Below are 11,259 nucleotides of genomic sequence, written 5' to 3'. Positions count from 1 at the left end.
TTGTTGTTGTTTAAATAATTTTATTCCAAGGAACTTCAACGCATGACGATCAAAATTGTAGCTTGGTTGTTTATCCATGCTCTCTTCTTTATGAATGCTGAACGGAAAACAAGGAACGAACAAGTCTATTTTTGTAAGGTCGTTCAATATGAATCGAATGGCGAAGGAACCAACGACCTCTCAGCGTCAGGGAGAGCATTCGAAACACCACAGCAGCAAGTTTGATTTTAAAAAAATAATTATTGGAGGATGCGGGCATCGATCCCGCTACCTCTCGCATGCTAAGCGAGCGCTCTACCATTTGAGCTAATCCCCCTGCCTGTCCGAGACGGTTTCGATATTCTTATTATGATGTAATTAAGTCAAAATATCTCAAAAAAATTGTGATCGGATTTGGACGAAATTTTGTGGCGACGTTGCTGTGTGACAAGGACAAAATGATTCGATTTTGCTGAAGAACCGAATCCGCATCCGGATCCGGATCCAATAATTTTAAGCGATTCATCACCATTGAGAGATCGGGCCAAAAACTACATATAGCAGGATATCTCTGAAAGTGGTGGACGGATTCGGACAAAATTTGGTGTGCAGGTTGGCAGTGTGGCAGGGACAAATTGATTCGATTTTGGTGAAGATCTGAAACCAGATCCAGATATGAGAGGTTTTTTAATTTTCTGGTGGATGAGTTGGTTCGGTGACGTGAACAAGCTGATTCGATTTTGATGAAGATCCGAAACCAGATCCAGATATGAGTTTTTAAATTTTCTGGTTGATGAGTTGGTTCGGTGACATGAACAAGCTGATTCGATTTTGGAGAAGATCTGAAACCAGATCCAGATATGAGAGTTTTAAAATTTTCTGGTTGATGAGTTGATTCGGTGACATGAACAAGCTAATTCAATTTTGGTGAAGATCTGAAACCAGATCCAGATATGAGAGTTTTTAAATTTTCTGGTGGATGAGTTGATTCGGTGACATGAACAAGCTGATTCGATTTTGCTGAAGATCTGAAACCAGATCCAGATATGAGAGGTTTTTTTTTTTTTTTAATTTTCTGGTTTATGAGTTGGTTCAGTGACGTGAACAAGCTGATTCGATTTTGGGGAAGATCTAAAACCAGATCCAGATATGAGAGTTTTTTAAATTTTCTGGTTGATGAGTTGATTCGGTGACATGAACAAGCTAATTCAATTTTGGTGAAGATCTGAAACCAGATCCAGATATGAGTGTTTTTAAATTTTCTGGTAGATGAGTTGGTTCGGTGACATGAACAAGCTGATTCGATTTTGCTGAAGATCTGAAACCAGATCCAGATATGAGAGGTTTTTTTATTTTCTGGTTGATGAGTTGGTTCAGTGACGTGAACAAGCTGATTCGATTTTGGGGAAGAAATGAAACCAGATCCAGATATGAGAGTTTTTAAATTTTGTGGTTGATGAGTTGATCCGGTGACATGAACAAGCTAATTCAATTTTGGTGAAGATCTGAAACCAGATCCAGATATGAGAGTTTTTCAATTTTCTGGTGGATGAGTTGGTTCGGTGACGTGAACAAGCTGATTCGATTTTTGGGAAGATCTGAAACCAGATCCAGATATGAGAGTTTTTAAATTTTCTGGTTGATGAGTTGCTTCGGTGACATGAACAAGCTAATTCAATTTTGGTGAAGATCTGAAACCAGATCCAGATACGAGAGTTTTTAAATTTTCTGGTGGATGAGTTGGTTCGGTGACATGAACAAGCTGATTCGATTTTGCTGAAGATCTGAAACCAGATCCAGATATGAGAGGTTTTTTTAATTTTCTGGTTGATGAGTTGGTTCGGTGACGTGAACAAGCTGATTCGATTTTGGTGAAGATCTGAAACCAGATCCAGATATGAGAGTTTTTCAATTTTCTGGTGGATGAGTTGGTTCGGTGACATGAACAAGCTGATTCGATTTTGGGGAAGATCTGAAACCAGATCCAGATATGAGTGTTTTTAAATTTTCTGGTTGGTGAGTTGGTTCGGTGACGTGAACAAGCTGATTCGATTTTGGTGAAGATCTGAAACCAGATCCAGATATGAGTTTTTTTAATTTTCTGGTGGATGAGTTGGTTCGGTGACATGAACAAGCTAATTCAATTTTGGTGAAGATCTGAAACCAGATCCAGATATGAGAGTTTTTTTTTTATTTTCTGGTTGATGAGTTGGTTCGGTGACGTGAACAAGCTGATTCGATTTTGGGGAAGATCTGAAACCAGATCCAGATATGAGAGTTTTTAAATTTTCTGGTTGATGAGTTGATTCGGTGAGATGAACAAGCTAATTCAATTTTGGTGAAGATCTGAAACCAGATCCAGATATGAGAGTTTTTCAATTTTCTGGTGGATGAGTTGGTTCGGTGACATGAACAAGCTGATTCGATTTTGGGGAAGATCTGAAACCAGATCCAGATATGAGTGTTTTTAAATTTTCTGGTGGATGAGTTGGTTCGGTGATGTGAACAAGCTAATTCAATTTTGGTGAAGATCTGAAACCAGATCCAGATATTAGTTTTTTTTAATTTTCTGGTTGATGAGTTGGTTCGGTGACGTGAACAAGCTGATTCGATTTTGGTGAAGATCTGAAACCAGATCCAGATATGAGTGTTTTTAAATTTTCTGGTGGATTAGTTGGTTCGGTGACGTGAACAAGCTAATTCAATTTTGGTGAAGATCTGAAACCAGATCCAGATATGAGTTTTTTTTTAATTTTCTGGTGGATGAGTTGGTTCGGTGACGTGAACCAGCTCATTCAATTTTGGTCAAGATCTGAAACCAGATCCAGATATGAGAGGTTTTTTTAAATTTCTGGTTGATGAGTTGGTTCGGTGACGTGAACAAGCTGATTCGATTTTTGGGAAGATCTGAAACCAGATCCAGATATGAGAGTTTTTAAATTTTGTGGTTGATGAGTTGATCCGGTGACATGAACAAGCTAATTCAATTTTGGTGAAGATCTGAAACCAGATCCAGATATGAGAGTTTTTCAATTTTCTGGTTGATGAGTTGATTCGGTGACATGAACAAGCTAATTCAATTTTGGTGAAGATCTGAAACCAGATCCAGATATGAGAGTTTTTCAATTTTCTGGTGGATGAGTTGGTTCGGTGACGTGAACAAGCTGATTCGATTTTTGGGAAGATCTGAAACCAGATCCAGATATGAGAGTTTTTAAATTTTCTGGTTGATGAGTTGCTTCGGTGACATGAACAAGCTAATTCAATTTTGGTGAAGATCTGAAACCAGATCCAGATACGAGAGTTTTTAAATTTTCTGGTGGATGAGTTGGTTCGGTGACATGAACAAGCTGATTCGATTTTGCTGAAGATCTGAAACCAGATCCAGATATGAGAGGTTTTTTTTAATTTTCTGGTTGATGAGTTGGTTCGGTGACGTGAACAAGCTGATTCGATTTTGGTGAAGATCTGAAACCAGATCCAGATATGAGAGTTTTTCAATTTTCTGGTGGATGAGTTGGTTCGGTGACATGAACAAGCTGATTCGATTTTGGGGAAGATCTGAAACCAGATCCAGATATGAGTGTTTTTAAATTTTCTGGTTGGTGAGTTGGTTCGGTGACGTGAACAAGCTGATTCGATTTTGGTGAAGATCTGAAACCAGATCCAGATATGAGTTTTTTAATTTTCTGGTGGATGAGTTGGTTCGGTGACATGAACAAGCTAATTCAATTTTGGTGAAGATCTGAAACCAGATCCAGATATGAGAGTTTTTTTTTTTTAATTTTCTGGTTGATGAGTTGGTTCGGTGACGTGAACAAGCTGATTCGATTTTGGGGAAGATCTGAAACCAGATCCAGATATGAGAGTTTTTAAATTTTCTGGTTGATGAGTTGATTCGGTGACATGAACAAGCTAATTCAATTTTGGTGAAGATCTGAAACCAGATCCAGATATGAGAGTTTTTCAATTTTCTGGTGGATGAGTTGGTTCGGTGACATGAACAAGCTGATTCGATTTTGGGGAAGATCTGAAACCAGATCCAGATATGAGTGTTTTTAAATTTTCTGGTGGATGAGTTGGTTCGGTGATGTGAACAAGCTAATTCAATTTTGGTGAAGATCTGAAACCAGATCCAGATATTAGTTTTTTTAATTTTCTGGTTGATGAGTTGGTTCGGTGACGTGAACAAGCTGATTCGATTTTGGATAAGGTCGAGATTCCAAACATCAATCGTTCAGCCGGTGGAGGTATCCGCTCTATCAAGTGCCATTGTTAGTATTTTGTATGTGAATAACTACAATATTATAAGTGCGATGGCTCAAATTGAGGTTCACAATGGGGAACAGATGGCGTTAGCTCAATGTGCATATGTGTGAATTTGATGGAGGAACAGAGAGAGGGACAGGTGCACGCACAGGTAGCTGTTCACCCAGTTCGTTCCCGCCGAATCCATTGGCCCACCGGCTCATCCGGTTGCATGTAGCACATCTGATTGTTACGTTCAGTTTTATTCTCTCATTCGAAAGCGTTTTCATTTTTTCACAGACCCTTACTGGAAAATGGCGATTCACCTGACATTTGAAGAACGTAAAGCGATTTTGAAATCGTACTGGAAAATTGAGAATGTGGTTGAACTGCAGAGACAGTGGAAAAAATAATTTAAAATTCAGCCTCTGAAACAAAATACAATTCCAAGAATTTGTGACAAACATGAGGCTGATGGTGCTGTGCAAGATACGCAGAAACTTTTTGGGAGACGTCCCTTTACAACAAATGTGGAAAATTCAGCTGCGGTGTTGGAATCATTCACAAGATCACCCAAAAAAATCTGTGAGGAGGTTTGCTCATGAGACTGGAAGAAGGAAGACTTCTGTCCACCTGCACTGAAAAATGCCAAGTGGAAATCGTACATCTCGAAGCTGTTTCATGCTTTGACCGAAGACGATCCTGATCGCCGAGGTGAGTTTTGTGAGTTGTTTCAGGGTCAGGTGGATGAGGATGAACAATTCATGAACGTGATTGTCTGGTTTGACGAGGCCAGCTTAAAGCTCACTGGTAGTGTGAACCACCATCACTGTGTGTACTGGTCCCCTGAGACTCCGAACATTCATGTGGACAAGGTAGTGAATTTGTCCGGACTTACGGTGTGGAGTGGTCTGTCGGCTCTTGGTAGTTTGGGACCATTTTTCTTTGAGCGAACAGTTACTCTGCCTGGTTCAGGTGGTGGGCTTGAAATCCTCAGATCCTGAGTTCAAATCCCTCTTGGCTGTTGAATTAATACCAGGTGGGGTTTACTCTGCCTGTCATCCTTCCGAGATCAGCAAAATGAGTACCAGCTTGCTGGTATCCTGTGTCGGAGTGGCGACCCGTCCAGGATTGTGCCCAATAGCCTAGGAGACTGCTTAGGCAGCACTAACGCTCGACACAAGGCAGAAAGAAAGCCTTCACCACATGCGATGCTTGCTCAGGGTGGTGAAGAGTGGGGCAATGGTTCAGGCTGAAGAGAGATAGACAGGGTGCGGCTTGTCCAGGCTCCGCAGTTCGTTCTCATCCACTCATGATGTCCCGATCTATTTCAGCTTCCACCGCAATTGTAACGGTCAACTATCTCGGTGTTTCTCGAGCTCTCCAACTGTTTTTCCGAACTCTCGTGCTTTTTCTCAGCTTTGCTCAACTCCATTGTACTCTCCCAGCTACATCCCTCACCCCCACCTGTTTTTTTTATATTTCCGGGCTCGTCTCTTACCTCCGTGCTCGGTAGCACCTCGGTTGCTGAAGCGGTACATTTGCTTTCTTGGAGGGGGGGAGGGGCTGCTGATTCAAAGAGCTACCCAATTCAAATAAAACACATGTCCAGATTACAAATCGAGACAATTTAATTACTAGTAGAGAAGGATGGTGGGAGTTGAGACATTTTGGAAGGCAGGGGTCCCTTTTAATCTGTCCTGTACACACTTTGACAGATGTCCTATCGTTCTACACAGAAACCAAACACTTATGCAGGATGTTTATTTATGAAATAACTAGTCTATCTTACTCCCTTCACCCCCCTTTGGCTGTTCCTGCAACAACATTACAGTTTGGGCCCTCCACACCTCAACAATGCATTACAGCTGGCAGTTGAGCATGAAAGAACCAACCAAACCTTTGCAAGAATCTTGGGCAATGTGGTGAACCTTCGAAGGTGAGCAATTTCCCTGCTTGCCCAGCAGGTGGTGGTGTGTACACAAAATCCACTCTCGATTAACATAATGTGAATCAAATGACAGTAATGAATGTTATTTGCAAAGGACATCCCTTATCCCAGCATGATTCACAATGTGTAACTTGTACCTAATTACAGAATCACATCTAACTTGGCCACAAGTTTGAAATCACATGCTGTTTGGACCAAAATACTGGATCCTATGTTTAAATAGTAACGCATCAAAGCACTAGTCCAACTACTCATGGTACAGATGTTGCGTTTATGAATCCCACTCTGAATGAGAGCACAGCATTACACTGACGGTTGATTGGCCGCACTGCAAATTTGTGATCGTCTGATTTCCACCAACGAAAGTGAGTGAATAAAAAGAAAGCAACAACCATTTTACAAGAACACTGAGTAAACAAGACGTGTGTGTGTGGAATCGTGTTTCCAAATCCATTGCCTTATTAAAATAGAATCATTGTGTATTGAGATTAATATATACTTTTTGTGGATACGACCTCGGCTGTCGGTGGTTTGGTGGGTCTGTGGGTGCTCCATTCGATGGGTCGGTCATTGGCCAGGTGTGTTGGTAGGTTGGTCGGTCAGTTCCTCTCTCGGTCGTAGGGTTGGTCAGTAGGGTCAGTAGGTGGGTCTGTGAGTTAAGGTTATGGTTAGGCAACAGTGATGGGTGACATAAAAGGGGGAGTAATGCATTGATGAGCAGAGGTGGATGATGGGTAGGGATGGACGTGAGGGGTTAGTAAGGCGGTGATGGCCGGGGGTGGGCTATGTAAACTCATAGAAAATCGAGTTATCAACTTCTACTCACTACTAAAGTTTGATTTCTTCATCCCGTCTCAGTGGTGTCGCAGAAGCTGTTAAGCTTGATTGCGGGTGAATACAGTCACAAGTTCACTAAATAGCAAGAAATGGCGTATCGCAAGTGGACCAATCCGGCATCATGTACACAAAATAATAAAACCCACTCGGCGACTCGGGTATCATAAATGGCCATTGCCCGTGGGAATAAGCTGCTCACAAAAAGGGGTTCAATGATAATAGTCCCGTGGGGAGCAAAACCCCACTGAAGATAGAGCCATGATGCGACATGTGGTACAAAGCTGTGGGTGCAGAGAGCAAAGTGTTGTGGGATCATAGGGTCATGAACACAGTTTAACTCCAGTGAACTCCAACAAACTTTAGTTTAACTCCAATGAACTGTAGTTTAACTCCACTGAACTTTAGTTTAACGCCAGTGAAACTCAAGTCCGTGAGTCATTTCCACGACGGTGTAAATAGCAAGCTGCCAAGCAGAAAGCCTCCCTCACTGCTTGTCCCTCGAGGGGGAGGTCCACTAGTCCAATGGTAGTGTGGGGCAAAATAATTGGTTGGAGACCAGATTATAAAAATCACACTTATGCTACTCCCATTGGTTGGGCATGTAAATGGAATAAAGTTCATGATGTGAAAGTACGAAGAAGATGAAACCGATGAAAAGTACTCGATAAGTAGCTCCCTCCTAGATCACTAGTGACAAGAATTTGTCAACCATAGGAAGAAAGTGATCGATCAGAAACGTGTAAAAATTGTAGGATAAAACAATGAAGTTTCAACTTCCAAAAAACTGTTCAAAACAAGCTGGCCAATGGATTTGATGGGCAGATCGCATCTTCCTCGCTACCAGCACTCGAGGAACAGCTGCCGGTGTTGGCGGTGGTTGCAAGTGAGTGGTTGTAGTTGACACACGTGCACCAGTCAGGTCATGCTCAACATAAGCAGGCTTCAACCTGTGAATGCTGACAGTTTCATGTTTCCCATTATAGTTAATAATGAAAAACTTGTCAGAACGATGAAAAATAAAAACTTCAAATGGTGCATCATACCGGGGTTGAAGTGGCTTCCTCATCGCATCGCGTCGCACAGAATCATGAATACAGCTCTGAATGTCTAAATTGGCCTGGGTTTGCCTGTGCTGTAGCCTGGTAGGTGTAGGCTTCAAGTTTCTCATGTGCATCCGTAGTCGATGTACATAGTTGCTAGGATTCAAGTCGTGATTAAACTGACAAGGTTCTACAAACTGCCCTGGCAAGTTGTGCTGAAAAGTATCTCAGCAGAGCAGCAACCGAGGTCGGACTTAACCGCAGTTCGGATACCTAGCAGGATGATAGGAAGACTCTTCGTCTATCTTGTACTTGCATGGGCTTTCAGAGATGCTTTCAACTGTTGATGGAATCGCTCCACGAGCCCATGAGGTCACGGGTGATAAGCTGTGGTTCAGGTTCTCCTACTGCCAAGTGTATCAGACAGAGCTTGGAAAAGTGTTGATTCAAACTGATGACCTTGGTCTGTGGTTATTGTTGAGGGAGCACCAAAGACAGCTAGCTAATATGAGATGAATGCTTGTGTTACCATCTCTGCTGTCTGGTCAGGGATGGGTATTGCGACCAGCCAATGAGTAAAACAATCAATGCCTGTGAGCAGGTATGTATTGCCGTCTGATGGAAGTAGACGTCCAACTAGATCAATGTGAACGTGGTCGAATCTGGCATCCGGTATGGAAAACGTGCCAAGAGGAGGAGACCTGATGTGTCAATGTATTTTGGATCTCTGACATGCTCTGCCTGTTCTGGACTAGTCCCTGACGTCATGATTCAATCCCTGCCAGACAAAATGCCGAGTCATTAAATGGCGAGTGGCTCTGATGCCAGGGTGAGACAAATTGTGTGGAGCATCAAAAACTACGCATCAATACTCCCGAGGTATGGAAGGATGAGGATCACCTGTGTAAATGTCACAGACAATCCCACCCTCAGAAGTGGGAAGTGGTACCTCTTTGAACTGGAGTGACATTGGATTGGTTTGCAGCCTTTGTGGCTTTTCATCACGCCGTTGCGCTTCAGCTATGGTAGTGAAATCAATGACATTCGATGCATCCAGAGCATTTATGTCACCTCAGGAGACTGCATCGCCTGCAGAGTTGTTTTTACCATTGATGTGCCTCAAGTCTGTCATGACCTGGGAGATGAAATCAGAATGATCTACTTCTCTTGGAGAATGACGATCAAGTCCTGACTTGAGAGCAGAGGTCAATGGCTTATGGTCCGTATAGATGGAGAATGTCCTCCCTTTCAGCATATGCTGAAAGTGATTGACACCCAGGAAGGCTGCTGGAAGTTCTCTCCCAAATGTGCTCTGCAGATTGAAAACTCTTTGAGAAAAAGGAGAGTGGTTGCCAGACGTCATCTATATTCTGCTGCAAAACTTCGCATCCCACGACCAATGCATCGACCAAGAGGCATCGTGGTGCTTCGGCCTTGGGATGAACAAGAACTGTGGTCTCGACCAACCTCATCTTCACCTCTTTGGAGGCAAACAATTCATTTTTATCGAGGGTGATAGGCTGTTTTTTTTTCTAATTCTTGTTACGTAGTATGTCCGTCAATGGCTGAGATATGTCAGGTCAAGTCAGGTGTGGGAGCACACACTGGTCCAGCACGTTGCTGCATCCACTTTCTGCCGATACTCCAGGGGCCCCTGTCTGGCCATCCCCCAGGCAGATGTCTGGCCCAATCCCATCTCCTTGAGATGCTGGTCAACCCGCTGCAACCACGAGACACGTTGTCAGCCCGTTGGCCTCCTCCACTCATGAGGCTCCCTCGCTGAGGGAATCTGATGAGCAGGATCAGCGTCAGGAAAATGAGCCACATGTCCTTACAGCCGCAGGTGACACTCAAGACTATACAGGTAACAAATCTCTTCCGAGTCTCTCTCAGCAATCACACGTTGGACACAAAGTCTCACCAGTGATTGCCAAGGATTCTCTGGAGACCCGGCACCGAAGGAGTGAAGTCTCTTTCTCAGATCCTTGGACAGAGTCCAAATCCCACATCGGTAGAGCAAGACTGGAAGGGCCAAGTACTTAAATACTCAACTTTTGTCCCCCTGCATTGGCAAGTGGAGCAAGTGATCAAGGGATCCAGGGCTGGGGTGTGTTCAGCAAGCGGATTGTTCCATTATCAAGCAGATTGCTAGTGCTTTCCATGCCAGTCGTTCCATATCAACTGCTTTGCAAGCTGCTTGTCAACCACTCAGCAAGTGGAGCTTGCGATTAAGGATTCCGAAAATGGCCATCAAAGTCGGACTCGAAATGCTACTGCAACCAATGAAATGTTCAGAGGCATACCCCTGTTGTGTATACTCAGAATATTATTGAAACATGCATTTCATAATTTTATTGTTACTTTTACCTTTTATCCTAATTGTTCAAGATCTAAAAATATGCAACCCCCACCAACCCCACCCCTCTTCTCGAAATGCACAGTTATAGGTCCATATATAAGCTTGGCAGGGGGCTCCTCCTTCTGACTCCACATTTTAACTTACCTGGAACAGAATTCAGGTGAGCTTATGGGATGGTAAGTCGTTCCTCCCTTCGTCCACCCATCTGTCGGTAAACACTTGCAACGTCTTCTCCGAAGATGCTGAAGGGATTGTGACCAAACTTGGTTAAAATGATCTTTCATGTGGGTAGAACTGAAGTTTTTTCATGGCATCCTCCACCTCCACCTGTAAGTCGGTCATCATAAGGTTTAAAGGTCCCAAAAGTACTTGAATTGTGCTCGAGTTTGACCACCATTTTGAACTACAGGAAAACATTTAAGAATCTTCTCTCAAACCGCTTAACCGATCAATGCGAAACTTCAAATTTGAGATCAACCACCCAAGGAGGAGGAGGAGGAGATTGGGACCATACTCTGTGCAGAGCTTTGGTGCTACTTAAGCAGTCTCCTGGGCTATTGACAACCCAAGGGAAATAAAGTTTGTGAACAATGACGTCATCAGTCATGCAGTTTGGCAGTAATATTGAATCATCAGAAAACCTTTAAAAATCCTCTTCTCTGAAATCGCTTGACCGATTGATGTGAAACTTTACATATGTAGTTGACTACATGTATGAAACATAATTTGATAACAATGATGCCATTGGTCATGTGGTGTGGTTAAATATTTTTTTCGAATATTTTTTTTAACCCTTTATTTCCCTCTTCCTCGTACTCTGTAGCCGCTGCTGACACAATAAATTT

General features: G+C 42.8%; 1 non-coding gene across 1 annotated transcript; it reads right to left on the bottom strand.

Moving 5' to 3' along the window:
• Positions 1-243: 243 nt before the first annotated feature.
• On the bottom strand, positions 244-316 carry TRNAA-AGC (transfer RNA alanine (anticodon AGC)). The gene has a single exon. It is a non-coding gene; the product is annotated as a tRNA-Ala (tRNA).
• Between the last annotated feature and the right edge of the window lie 10,943 nt (positions 317-11,259).

The sequence above is a fragment of the Eptatretus burgeri genome, chromosome 9 (assembly GCF_056783735.1).
Source record: "Eptatretus burgeri isolate ZD-2024b chromosome 9, Ebu_testis_v1, whole genome shotgun sequence".
NCBI classification, from domain to species: Eukaryota; Metazoa; Chordata; class Myxini; order Myxiniformes; family Myxinidae; genus Eptatretus; species Eptatretus burgeri.
The sequence above is the reverse complement of the archived record's forward strand: the minus strand, read 5'-3'. Positions and strand labels throughout refer to the sequence as shown.